The following is a 13,006-nucleotide window of genomic DNA, read 5'->3' as shown; positions in this document are numbered from 1 at the left end:
CTCAGATGGTTGAGACTGAGTACTATATTCAGTTATAGATGGGGCTATAAATTAGCTTTCTTGCCCTGAGAGAGCAGCTAGTATTCAGGATCTGTGCAACTCATTGTTTGGGGACTTAAATCTGGCCAGAGTGTGCACTGAATTCCTTGGTCAGATGAGGTCACTAGTTTTGCTCTGCAGATGGGGAAGCCATGGGCTGTGCTCTGGTGTTTAATTGCCACCATGCATAGGACTGTTGAATGGGCTATACAGCTTCCTGTATGCTATAATTAGAGACCTTGATTGGACAGGCTGAAGGCTGTATTCAATGATGAATGGGGATATGAATTAGATTTTCTGTTCAGGCGCATTAGGAGAAATAACTCTAAAGCTGGTAAAGTTCATTGTTGTTGTCTTAAGCCAACCCATATTCCAAGTGCCCTGACTAAAGAAGGTCCTGGCTTTGCTCTGCAATGTATCAGCTTCACCTACCCCCCTCTTAGCTCCAGGGCTACTGGGTTGCACTGCTTCCTGGAGATGTCTCCAACCCTTCTGATTGAGTGGGGCAGGAAGACACTCTCCACAGTGGTGGGAGCTATTTCTTAGCTCCCTTGCCTGGGCAAGAGAAGGAGAGGACACTCTGGGTTACTCTCAATTTCCCAAGGAGGTTCTCCAGTTGGCAGGGGCCAGGAACTACCTTCACCCTTGGATATGAATTAAACCCCCTGCTTGTGCATACCACAGAAACTCTACCCCTGGTACTGGCTTTGCTCTGGGAACAATCAGCTTTGCCCACCACCTCAACTTGAGCAGGGCTGTGCCATACTGCTTCCAGGATTTTTCACCAGTCCTTCTGGTCATATGGGGCTAGAAGACATTCTCCACAGTGGGTGGAGCTGTGATTCAGCTCCTTGCCAGGGTGTGGGTCCACTAGGCCATAGGGCTGGCAAAACTCCTCATTTGAGAATCCCAACCAGGCACATCTGTTCCCTACCAAGTTCTAGGTGAGAGTGCACCCCTGACTTGGTTCTGTATATGGGCAAAAACAATTATTAGGATTACTACTTGGGCACTGCAGGTATGAACTCAGTCTGCCAAGACCCATATGGTGGCTGTTGCAGGTCCCTCCCTCCTCCTTCACTACAGTCAGATTCTCAGTGATTGAGCCCTGCAGATTCCTCTGCAATGCCTGTGGTGTGAGATCAGAGTAGGGCTCCTAAAAAGTGAACCACAATGCTGGAGTGGGGCTGATTGTTCCCACTGGATCCTCTTTTCCTGCTGGAGGAATGAGAAGTTTAAGGGAGATCTCTGTGCATGGTGCTGCACTTGTCCAGGGTAGAGGCAATGCAGTCTCTGTGTAGACACTTCTCTTACCTTTCTAATGCAGTCTGTCTTGGTCTCTGTGGTTCAAGGAGGGCTTGAGCCTCATCACCATGTTCTAGGATTCTTTCAGTGGCATCTTAATCTTGAATAGTTGTTAGTTGTTCTTCTTGTGATGGAGAACAAAGTCAAGAACAAACTAAGTCTCCACTTGGTCAACGCATTCTTGATAAATTTCTATGATAGGCCAAACAATGCAAATATCTTTCTCTCAAAAGATCTCAGAGTCTGAAATAAGAGATAAAATGTAAACAAATAACTGAAATACAAGATAGAGAATGATGTTGACACAAGAAATGCATAAATAAATGCATAAATTATTTTAAGTATTATAAGTTAAGTATTATTAATTAAGTATTATAAGTATCATAGTATTTCAGAGAAAAGTCAGATGATATTTAATAGAGTGAAATCAAGAAGAGTTTTCTGGAGGACAAGATATTCCAAGCAGGTATGGACCTGCTGAGATAAAGGCAAAGCTATGCAGGTGGGGGAGAATGGGCAAAGTTATCCTGGGAACTGCTAGCTATTGTTTTTGATTAACATAAGAGATGGGGAGATGTGGGAGAGATGCAGTTAGGAGGGTATGGAAGCCAAATCATGGATACATAGAATATCAACATTATGGGGATCTTCAATTTGGGATTGCTCATTAAATTCCTCATTCAGTATCTGAGGAAAATGAGGCCCAGAGAGGTAAAGTGGCCTGCCAAAGGTCACATAGATAGCTAAGGAAAAAAATAAAATAAGCAGTAGAATTGTGAGTTTTAAATATCCCAGACTATAATCAAAAATGTAGTTAAATTTAACATAAGATAAAATTTTAAAATATCCTCACCATGGCATATGTACACAAATCTGGAGTATACCTAAGAGTGAAATGGCTGAGTCAAAGGATATTTATATGATGCAGAAGTTGAGCATTAGTCAATGCTGCCAGTTTACCAAGGTGGTTGTACCAATTTACACTTCCATCAGCAGTTTTGTACAACCTTACCAACACTTTGGATTGTCTGTTACATGTTAGCCTTTCTGATAAGCCTGTAGTATATCTCATGTATTTGGTTTGCACCTCCTGATGACTCATGAACTTGAGCACCTTTTTGTATGTTTATTAGCTATTCGTATATCCTTTTTTTTTTTTTTTTGGTGAAATGCCAGTTCAAATTTTTGCTTAATTAAAAAAATATGATGCTTAAAAGTTATACTACAGAATTCAAAGTCACTTCAACAACGTAAGTCATTAAAGGCAATTTAAGTTTTATTAGCATATCCAGGACACACATGCCCAACAAAGATGGTACAGGAAGCTAGAGAGTGCAGTCTGGTTGGTCCCAAGCCAAGTTGTTTAATAAGCACAACTTGCCTTTGTATCCTTTCACCTCCTCTATTGGATTTCCCCCCTTCCAACTTCTCTGTGGTAACATAGCCCCACTGACACCTCTTCCCCATTTCTCCAACCTTATTCTATATCCTGGATGGGAGAGTGCATTGGAAAGCACCACTCTTAGGTTTCCCTTTGTACTTTGTGTATATCAATACTTTCATGAGTTTTTAACATGCAAAAGTAGCCTTGAAAAGAGCTGAGTTTGAGAGTGAGGACAAAAGAGAGTTTAATTGAATTGTGAGAAAAATCCATTGGAGCAGGAAAGGATTTAGCCCTTGAAGGAGTATTTAAAGATTTTTTTAAATTTATTTATTCATGAGAGACACAGAGACAGAGAGAGAGAGAGAGAGCCAGAGACACAGGCAGAAGGAGAAACAGGCTCCACACAGGAAGACTGACATGGGACTTGATACTGGGTCTCCAGGATCATGCCCTGGACTAAACCGCTGAGCCACCCAGGCTGCCCTGAAGGAGTATTTAAAGAGGAGAAATGAGAGGGGGATTCAGAATCCAGCAGGGTGATGTGATCACTGAGAAATTCCCAGTGGAGGGTGTTAAATGATTTTGTAAATTAAATTCTTTGAAATTTTAGTCATCTAGAAAAATACATTTATATGGTTCATAAATCAAAATATATTCAATGAAATGTCTTACTTAGTCCAACTTTTGTCCTTATCTACCCCATTCCACTCTCTCTCACTTACAGGAAGTTTCTTTTTTAGTTTTTAGGGTATCTTTCCAGTATTTCCAATACAAACCAACCTTAATTTATGTTTTAATTTTCTAACTTCCAAAAATATTTTAATGGCAGTGTCTAATATTCACTTGAAATTATTTGAGATATGAGGCAAATCTTCAAAATTTAGCAAAATCTGCCTCACACAACACTTTTTTTTAAAAAGATTTCTTTATTTTAGAGAGAGAGAGAGAAAGCAAGTGAGCATGAGTGGGAGAAGGAGCAGAGGGAGAGAATCTTCAAGCAGACTCCTTGTTGAATGTGGAGCCTGAAGGGGACTTGATCTTCTGACCAATGAGATCATGATCAGAGCTGAAATCGAGAGTCGGATGCTTAACCCACTGAACTATCTAGGTGCCCCACAACAGTCTTGTTTATATGTGTGGTTCTATGTGTATCACGGAACAGGATTTGAGTTTCTTATCTGGGCTAACATGATGTGGAACAGTACTGTGTAGAATGGAGAGAGAATCCATACACTGAATTAATTCATCAGGGGAAGCCAGAGGTGATTATGAGAACATAAACCCACCAGGAACTGATATAAATATTGGGAAGGGTGTTGGGTTTTCCACAGAATGTGTAGTGGTGGTTGAAGCCTATCGTATTTAGGCTTTAAAGGACAGAGTGGATTCAAATGATACCTGAATTACATATTATTGCCTTCAACTATGAAAAAATCCTTAATTATTAACCATTATTCTGGAACTTGATGATAAAACATCTCATTGCTAAGCTGAGAAGCTGATATTTTCTAAAGGCAAATGAGTAGTCATTGAAGGTTTTTAACAGGGGAATGACACAATCAGAATTATATTACTACAAGTTTAATTTGGCAGCCCCAAAATTAATAACGCTATTCCTAGATTTGGGAATCCCATTGAAAGTATATTGGTTACCTGTTGATGCATAATAAAGCATCACAAAATTTACAGCTTAAAACAACAAGCATTCATTAACTTAGTTTCTGTAGATCAGAAATCTGGGTGTAGACATAGCAGGATTCAACTCATCACTGGCCATTAGACTGGGAACCCCAGTCCTTCCAAGGTCATTGGCCAGAGACCCCCCTCAATTTCTTGCCAAGTGAATCTGTCCATAGGGTAGCTCATTACATGGCAGCCGGCTTCCATCAGAGCCTGCAACTGAGAGAGCAAAAAAAGAGGAAGAAGAAACACACATAGAGGATGTGAAGATGGCTATGTGAAGATGAACTCAGGATCGTAGTAATGCATCTACAAGCTGGAAGAGAAGAAGGCACTCTCTAGTGCCTCAGAGAGACTATGGCCTTGCTAATACCTTGATCTTGAACTTCTGACCTCCAGAACAGTAAGGCAATAATTTTTTTTGTTCTGAACCAGAATGCAAGGAGGGAAAGGAATGGAAGGGAAGAGAAGGGAAGGAAAGAGAAGGGAAGGGGAAAGAGAGGAGAGGGGAGGAGAGGGGAAGGAGAAAAAGAACAGATAAGCAAGATGGAAACCAGAGTCTCTTTGTAACCCAATCTCAGGAGTGATATGCCATCACATGTGCCATATTCTATTCACTGTGCCTTATTCTACTAATTCAAAGCAAATTGTCAACCCCAGTCAACATGCAAGGGGAGGGGGTTACTCAAGGTATAAATACCAGTAGGTGGGATTTATTGGGGACCATTTTAAAGGTTATTTCAACCTAGTAGGCTAGAAGTCGTGAGGCATTGCAGTAGGTGGTTCCTGTCAGGCGAGATAGGGGAACGGTGTGAAAATGAAGATAGAATTAGAATTGCCAGCACTTGCAAACAGATTGGATGGGTAGGATGAATGGAAAAAAGGTGTCAAGCCCGGCTGATTGGGATGATTGCCAAGGGAGTCACAGAGAGAAAACACATGATGAGAGGCAGATTTGGGAGAAACGTCAGTTAACAAGAATAGGTTTTAGGAAACTCAGCATTAAGGAATTAGGAGAGAAAGAACCAAGAATTCTTTTGGTTCCAATGACTTGCAGCATCTAGTGTAGAAAGAAGCAAGACCATATGCCTGGAGTAAGACAGACCTGGGTTCAAACAGCAACTCTTCCCATCACTAACAAGTCCTGTGCCACTGGACAGACTACACTGGTTCTCAATTTCTCTTCTGTTGATGTTCAAGTCAATGCCCACCTCTCCTGGTTATTTTTAGAGGTATTTGAGGTAACCACTTTAAGGTTCCTAGTACAGAGTAGGTGCTCAGTAAATAGTACTGAGTACAGTATCCTTCATGTTCTCCAAAGTAGGTATGAAAATATCCTTTGTCAGTGTCTCCTTACAACTATCAGATAACCCCACTTATATCACGTTATTTTGTCAAATTCAACCCCTGTCATAAAGTTTAATTTATACCTACATGGCATCAAATCATTTTATATGTGTAGGGTTTTTATGTATTTGTGTCAATCATGTCACACAAATATCCCCCAAATGTGGGTACCCAAACATTTAAACTCACTAGCATTAAATGTTACTAGCATTCATTATGTGCATGAAATTAGTGTGTTGCTTTCCTTCTGTTTTTCTTTTTCTCTGAGGCCTACTCCAAAGTTGAGCTAGAAAGTCATTTTTAATAGCCTCTCCTTTTATTGGGCAGAAAGACACTATATAGTAGGTCAAAACGAGATAGAACAACAATCTAAACAATCTTTGAAGACCTGGATTTGAATCCTGATATTCTTTTTTTATTAGCCACTTAAACTTTTGGGTTTCCAGCTTCCTACATTCATAAAAATGTAGGACAGTTTGAGCTGCCTTATAGCCCTCCAGAGTAAATGGCCCAGGATTACAGAGGTGGAAGTTGCCATCATCCTCGTCTTCCCTGTAGCAACTCAGGGGTGAGGGCCACATCATTGCATCTACCCGCCAGTGCAAATGTATGCAGCATTGCCCACTGCCTGTCATGATGGGTGGTTGAGTGGGTGGATGGGTCATTGGGTACATTGCCCTCCAAATGCCAACAGGCAAATACTTGTAACACAAATGACAATCATCAGCTTTACTACCATCTAATCAGCGTTGCCAATATCATTTCTAACTTCCTCCCATTTTAACCTTTTCAAATAATCATATTGAGTTTAAGAGTTTCAGAGTAGGCAGAAGGTAATGTTGAAGTATTTGAAAGATCAGTTGAGACAGAAATGAATGTTGATATAAATTTGTCTCTTTTTTTGTTGTACCATAAATCTGTAGCACCACAAAATGCATGAAGTTTGGAATTTCACATGTAAATTTTGCTAAACTTTTTTTTTCAAGCAATATTCGTATGTTTGGAGTTCATAATAATTATTTACATAAGTCAAATATTTAAACTGTGCCAGGCTCTGGACTTTACATTTATTAACTTGCCTAATTTCATAACAACAAGTCAAGTGTGTACTATGACTCTCTTTCACATCTAAGCAAACTGAGGCATAGACTCACCTTCCTGGAGATGAAGGTAAGTGACTGAGCGGGGCACTAATATCTATGCAGCCTGGCTGCAGGACCCACACTCTTCACCACTATGCCTAACTTTAAGTTCCAAATAGTTGTTTGCAAAGTGTTGTTTGCCAACTTCTTAGCCTCATAGTCACCGGCAAGTCTTACAATATGGATTACTGAGTTCAACTCCTGACCTGTTGAATCAGAGTGCCAGGGTATGGGCCCTAGAAATCTGAACTTAAGCAAGGATTTTGCATTCTTCTAATGCAGACTAAAGTTTAGGAACCACCATACAAAACAGCCTTGGATTTTCCATGGGTCGGGAACCGTTGGATTCTAGATCCTGCCTATTTTCTTGCCTTTTTTGAAAGCTCAGCCCATACACTCTCCAAATGCAATCCTGAAGATCTCTTATTTAATTGAGGCAACAGCATCCAGACTGACTACCCAGGATGCCTCTATCTTTAAATTCCAAGGCCATCTACTTTTCTTCTTTGTTCTTCAGACGTTAATTTCTAACAGATGTGTTCCCTTTACTCATGCAGTCTGGTCTGGGGTGGATGTCTAAGGAACTACTCTGCCCCTGGCTAGAAGCTCAAGGCTTTTCATGAAGCGACATTTATCCAGGGTTCGTGGGTTTGGTTCCTGAGCCTTATTCACCCTCTACCTCCATGTCCACGGTATTCTCTTGACATTATTATCTGAGGACTCTTGTTTGCATCTGCTGGCCTCTCCTTTGAGTTCATGAGCCATGTTGCATCTCAGCTGCCCTCCCTGGTGAACCCCCACACCTCCCTGTCCCGGCACTTGTGTAAGTGTGACCACTTTCAATATGAATCATCATAAGAGATGTCCCATCTTAGATATCACTTGAATTGGCAAAACCTCCCACCAGATGTCTGTCCCAACCTCACAGTTTCTGTTTGGAGAACCCCCAAGAATCCCTGTGTTGCCAGGGCTAGCCTTTGCTTTCTTCCCTTTGAGTCCTCTCTCTCTTCTAGGGTTTAGGTCCTACCCCTTCATCCCAACTGAAATCCTGCCACTGGATTACCACTTCATTCTCACTTCTTGCCATCCTCAGGGTTGCATGTTTAGCTCCAGATACACTTTTAGTTGCTATAGAGGGACCTGTTCTTTCTTGCTACAAAGTTATTCTTGTTCTGTCTCCTATTCTCTTGGTCTAGAATACTCTCTGTTTCCCTTTCAGCTGCTAACTCCTTTTTTAAAGCTTTGGTTCCATTGTCACGTCCTCCTTTACCTCCCATTGACATCTCAATTCAATTCTTTTAAGATTTTATTTATTTATTTGAGACAGAGGGAGACAGAAAGAGACAGAGAGAGAGAGCATGAGAAGGGGGGGAGAGGGAAAGGGAGAAGCAGACCCCCAGGTCCCTGGGATCATGGCCTGCGCCAAAAGCAGATGCTTAATCATCTGAGACACTCAGGCACCTCAACATCTCAATTCTTGATCAAATGTTTTTCCTTTGAAATTCCACCATCCTGTACCTCTCCTGTCACAGAGTTCATCACATTATAACAACATTGCCTTTTTATTTACACATAGTCCCTCCTAGATTCTAAGCTTCATGATGACAGGGAGCCCATCTTCCCACTATATATTTTTTAAAGATTTTATCTATTTATTTGACAGAGAGAGAGAAAAAGCACAAGCAGGGGAAGCAGCAGAGGGAGAGGGAGAAGCCAGCTCTCTGTTGATCAGGGAGCCCAGTGCAGGACTTGATTCCAGCACCCTGGGATTGTGACCTGACCTGAAGGCAGACACTTAACTGACTGAGCCCCCCAGGTGTCCCTTCCTACTGTATTCTTAGTCCTCAGGACACAGTAGTTGTTGAAAAATAAACAGTAATAATATTATTTACTATTATAATAATTAATGAATTATTGTGAATCATAAATGTTTTTCCAAGTACTAGCTAAGTGCCTATCTGAATCAGAACACCTTTTGCTCTGGCATGAATCAGTGCCATGTTCTCACGCCTGATCTACTCCCTTGTAATACCTTGCTTGGCCCCTACATTCCACAGAAAGGATAAATCATGACTTTAGAGAGTAGGTCATAAAAGACATGGGTTTCTGCCTCATTGTCTCTTGGATTCTTAGCTCTGAGAGAAGCCAGCTGCCATGTCATGAGGACACTCAAGCATTCCTAGAAAGGAACTGAGGCCTCCTGCCAAGGGTCACCTTCAGTTTTCAACATGTGGGTGAGCCATTCTGGAAGAAGATCTTTATTCCATTCAAGCATTCAGATGGCCATAGACTTGGCAAACATCACGAATGCAACTTCGTAAGAGACGTTGAAGCAGAACCAGTTAAGTTTCTCCTGAATTCTTACGCTGTAGAAGCTGTGAGATGGTAAACATTTCTTGTTATAAGTTTCTAGGTTTGAAAATTTGTTACACAGTCATATGTAACTCATAAATTCTTTATTCAACCTTGTTTCACCAGTGAGAACACTCAGCCCACTATGAAAGCATAAATCTTAACAGGATGACAAAAGTTGAAAAGACATGTAAAAATCTGACTCAAAGTGTGAAAATATGGTAATTAAGGCCAACGTGTGTGCATGTGTATGTGTGTACACTTACACATACACACACACACACACACACCAGCAGGTGTCTCCCTCACTTCCCATGGTTCCTAGCTGAAACAAACTGCTCACCCATTTAAGCATAACACACACAATAAATAAACCCTTTACGTAGAGGGTGCCTGGGAGACTGAGTCAGTTAAGCCTCTGATTTCAGCTCAGGTCATGATCTAAGGTACTGGGATCAAGGCCCAGTGGATGCCCATGTGGAGGCTCCCCTTGGGCTCAGCAGGAACTCTGCTTCTCCCTCTACCCCTCCCCTACTCATGCTCGCTCAAACTTTCTCTCTCAAATGAGTCAATAAAATTTTAAGAAAAAAGAACAAGGAAACTAAATAAAGCATAGTATCCATCTTTGGTTTTTTGGATGGAGTGCTAACTCTACAACTGTTTTTTTTTTTTAAGATTTTATTTATTTATTTATTTATGACAGACACAGAGAGAAAGAAAGAGAGGCAGAGACACAGGCAGGAGAAGCAGGCTCCATGCAGGGAGCCCGACATGAGACTCAATCCCCGGTCTCCAGGATCACACCCCAGGCCAAAGGCGGTACTAAACCACTGGGCCACCAGGGCTGCCCCTAACTCTACATCTTAAGAAGATCCACTGGTCAACTTAGAAAAAGGAGTGGTGGGAGGATCTAAAATAGATATGCTAACAAAGGGGCAGCTTTTTTTGAGACAAGTGTTTTTCAGCCTAGGAAGATAAAGCTTGAGAGGAAATATAATTTCAATTTTTAATATCCTACAGGACATGGAGAAGGTAAAGAAGAATTGTTCATCTGATGTCAGGGTGAATGCTTAAGTGTGTAGCAATATGGCCTTTGTGGCGGTCTTGTCTATATTTGGATTATAAAAACAACTATCCACACCAGGAAATCAACATATTTTTTTGAATCGTACAGAAGTTGAAGGTTGAAAATATAAGCAGATACACGTTAAAGCTTAGAAATCACAGGCTTTGGGGGAGCTGACCCTGTAAATATAATAGCCCTTCCTCTCCTTGACCAGCCTTAATCTTAGTGTATTTGAGCATTCTTAAATTCTTGCAATCGCCCCATCTAAATCAGCCTTCTAATGAGGACTCTCACCTTCTCTCATGTCTTCCCAATCCATTCTCCACAAGGCAGCTGGCATGCTCATTTTAAAAATATAAAACTGATCGTCTCTCCTTTGCTATGCCCTTTGGGCCCTCTCATTGATCCTTGCAGGAACACAGCCTCCTTACTGTGGCTCTGGCCCTGTAGCCCAGGTCCTGCCACTTCTCCAACCACCACCTGCCCCCTGCCCACCTCCTTTCTCTTCTGCAATTACCCCAGCCCCTTCCTATGTGGGGCTTTGGCAGTGGGAGTGTGTCCCATGGCTGCCTTACTGTCCTCCTTCAGGTTTTGAGTCTAACTCCCACATCCCAGAAAGGCTTTTCCCGACAATTCCTTTGAGTGCGTGGTTGCTTTCCTTTGCAGCATTTATCATTGCTTGAAAATGAATTCTTTTCTTTTTTGTTTATTTGTTCATATCACTAAGCCCTAGCTTTCAAGTGCCTTCCTTGCCCTAGTATTCCCAACACCTAGCACTATGATTGACATTTGTCATCATCCTCTTCATTATTAGAATAGCAAATGAGACAAAACAGACAAGTGAACAGCTGGATATTTCATGGCAAATTTCCATAATCAACACCATTTCACAAACTCTCCCCTCCTTCTTTCCCTCCTCCCTCTGTCCTTCCCCCTACCCTCCACCCCGTCTCTCGATTTCTCTATGGCTTGAAATATGTCAAGTCTTGGCTTTCTACCTTGCTGCTTCCAGAAAGTGCAAAGCAATTATATTCTGCTTTTCGCTTCTGACTCAAAGATTGTATGACTTTAACCGTGGGCTCCCTACCTGCCCTAGTTTCTCTTTAAGTAGAGGGAGCATGCATTTTCTGTTTGGTAAAAGGCTTTTGAACATGTTTAGCTCAGTGGTGTTTTTCTGTTGAGGAGTATTGCTAATGTGTGACAAAGTGTTGAGTGAGTGAAGGAAAGTGCCGTGCGTGGCAGCGCTATTAATAGAGATTTGGAAAACGGACACCTGCAGGAGAGTCAGACTCACGTCCAACCGTAGAACCTAAAGTCTGTGCCAGCCAGAAACTATCAGAGCTTTCCAGCAGCATCGCACTGTAAACATCATTTACTGAATTATCTTCCTTTTTCATTTTGTTGTACTGCCTGCTAACATGATCTCAATTAATATAACATAAAACAAACAGTCGTATTGTATTTGTTCAATTTTTTGAGTTAAACACATTTCGATAACTTTTCATTTAGTTACCATTTTCATGAAATTGATTATTCACTTTTTAATTAAGATAAAGAAGGAATTCACTTAATGTTAATTTTGGTGTTTATATTTTTCCCATCACATGATATTACCTGGGATCATCATTTTTTGGCATGATAACAAGAGTAGAAGAAAAATCAAGGCCTGAGGGAATGCCACTGTGCTAGCTTTGAAATTGGAAACCAAGAGAATAAATATTGAGGAAAGACCTATTTTTTTTTCTATTGTTTTTTTTTAAATATAACTCTTACATCCAAAAACATTTTTAAAGTACACCCTAGGCCTTTTTAGCAGGCTTTACTTCCTTATAACAAGATTTACTAATGAATTATCAATAATCAAAATTAAGTACACATAGAGGATTGCCTAGCCACAATTCTGAAGTTTAAAGTGGTATGAAAACCAAGGAGGGTTTCTTCTGTTTGTTTGCCGTTGTGGCCAAAAGAATTAAAAAATAAAAAATAAAATTGAACCTGAACCAATGCCTTGTTGTTAATCATCTTTATGTATTTCACTGAGTCTGGACAGCCATACATTTTACTGCAAAAATATTAATGTATTTTATTAAGGGGTGTTGCTTCAGCCCTCATTGGAAATGTTGTTTAAAGAATAATATAGGCACTTTATTATCTTTGAAAGAATGTGAAAAGCTTGAACTCAGTAGCACAAGCAATCTGCAGGTTTTCACACAGGGCTCTGGGGACCTGTGTCATGGAATCATAAAGAAATGTTCGAGTTGGAAGGTACCTAGGAGATAATATATTCCAACCTCCTCGTTTTATGAATGAGGACGCTGAGTCCAGAGAAGTGCAGTGACCTGCCAAAGGTCTTACTACTCGGTTAGTAGCAGAGATAGAAATAGACTCTGCTCCCAAGGTGCTCAAGTCCCGGGCTCCTTCCACTCACAGCGTTTCGAGGAGCTCTTCCCTGTGCTGGGATTTCTGAACACACACAAGTGTGCCCTCTACTCCAGGCCGCTGCTGCAGTGCGGAGGGAAGCCGAGACTGTGCATGACATGTACACATATGTACATGATGTGTGCAGGACATACCTACTTTTGAAAGAAACCAGGTCCCTCTTCTCTTCCTAAATTGAGCCCTATAGAATTGGGTTGATTCTGCTAACCAGCCGAAGGGCAGTCACCTTCATGATCCTCCCCAGTTTGGTAG

At 41.2% G+C, this 13,006-nt stretch overlaps 1 long non-coding RNA gene across 1 annotated transcript in view; it reads right to left on the bottom strand.

Moving 5' to 3' along the window:
* Positions 1 to 13,006, bottom strand: part of LOC140623457 (uncharacterized) — a 62,926-nt gene that overhangs the window by 32,089 nt on the left and 17,831 nt on the right. The window contains exon 5 of the long non-coding RNA XR_012023075.1: positions 1,354 to 1,587. This is a non-coding gene — a long non-coding RNA (uncharacterized lncRNA). The remainder of the gene's footprint in view (positions 1 to 1,353; positions 1,588 to 13,006) is intronic.

The sequence above is a fragment of the Canis lupus genome, chromosome 33 (assembly GCF_048164855.1).
Source record: "Canis lupus baileyi chromosome 33, mCanLup2.hap1, whole genome shotgun sequence".
NCBI classification, from domain to species: domain Eukaryota; kingdom Metazoa; phylum Chordata; class Mammalia; order Carnivora; family Canidae; genus Canis; species Canis lupus.
This window is presented reverse-complemented; position numbering and strand designations above follow the sequence as displayed.